This window comes from Cololabis saira, chromosome 2, assembly GCF_033807715.1.
Source record: "Cololabis saira isolate AMF1-May2022 chromosome 2, fColSai1.1, whole genome shotgun sequence".
NCBI lineage: Eukaryota > Metazoa > Chordata > Actinopteri > Beloniformes > Belonidae > Cololabis > Cololabis saira.
Genome location: NC_084588.1, coordinates 32,463,001 through 32,464,336, shown reverse-complemented (window position 1 = coordinate 32,464,336; position 1,336 = coordinate 32,463,001).

Genomic DNA, 1,336 nt, shown 5'->3' with positions numbered 1-1,336 from the left:
TCCCGTTCTCTCTCGCGAGGTTTCCCGACTGGCATGACACCACCATCATGGCTCCCCAGTGTGTTGGAGTTATTTAATAGATCCATGGTTGGAGCCATTAATAGTTTTTCCAGTAGTGCCGATGGGTAAGGGAAAATGTTGCCACCCGTCCCTTGAAATACGGAATTGTTCCGTAATAATGTTTTTAAAAAGAGGCTCAAGACCCATCTTTTTAATCAGGCTTTTAACTGACTCATTTAACTCTTTTAAATTTCTTATGCTCACCCTTATTTTTATTGGATCTTACTGCTCTGTTTTATATTTAGTTTATCCTTTTCTTTTTATCATATTTTCTTTTTTTTTAATCTCAATGTTTTATCTAAATATTTCAGTCGTTATTTATGGTCTATTTTATACATCTTACTGTCTTATTCTTTTAGTTTTTAACGTCTTGCTTTCTAGACATACTTTTAGGATTTGATGTTATGTTATACTTTTTTAAACTCCTTTAGTGTATTTTATCCTGCTTTCTTGTAGCTTTTAGCTCCAGTGTTTCCTCATGGGGAGCCTCCATGCTGGGAGTGACTCTGGCCTGCAGGGTGTCGTCCTGGGGGTGGTTCTAACCTGGATGGTTGTGGAGCTCTGCACCACGGCTTCACCGCTGTGGTGTGGACTCCTCTTTCCATCCGGGCCGGGATGGTCTCTGTGGGGCCCCCCCCCCCCTTGTAGCTGCGGGCTATGAGACCTCCTTGCGTGAATAAGTTTTATGTTTGTTTTTTTGTTAAGCACTTTGTGTTGCATTATTTGTATGAGAAGTGCTATATAAATAAAGTTTGATTTGATTTGATTTGAATTGTGAATTAAAAGTTGCGTTCCGTATTGAACCAATACAGACACATATTATGCTCTTATTTATTTATGTCATAATATACAGGTGAAGGTCGGAAAATTTGAATATATTGCAAAACTTCATTCGTAGTAAATCCAACTTAAGGTGAAACAAATATATTGTTTTCCCACTACATGCAAGGTGAGATATTTCAAGCCTTTATTTGTTATAATTTTAGTGATTATGGCTCACAGTTTATGAAAACCCCAAATAAAAAAATCTAAAAAAATTAGAATATATTATGAAATCAATAAACAATTCAATCATAAAATTATAACAAATAAAGGCTTAACATATTGTAACGAGTGACAGACCAGGCAGAGACGGCTCGTAGTTTCTTGCCAGTTTATTACCGAGCAGGAAAAACCAACAAGGTTCTCAGACAAAACCCAATGGCAGACAGACTCTCTCACGTCTAACGTCTCCGGAAGAACTTCAAACAACACCTTAAAACAGGGGTAGGCAATT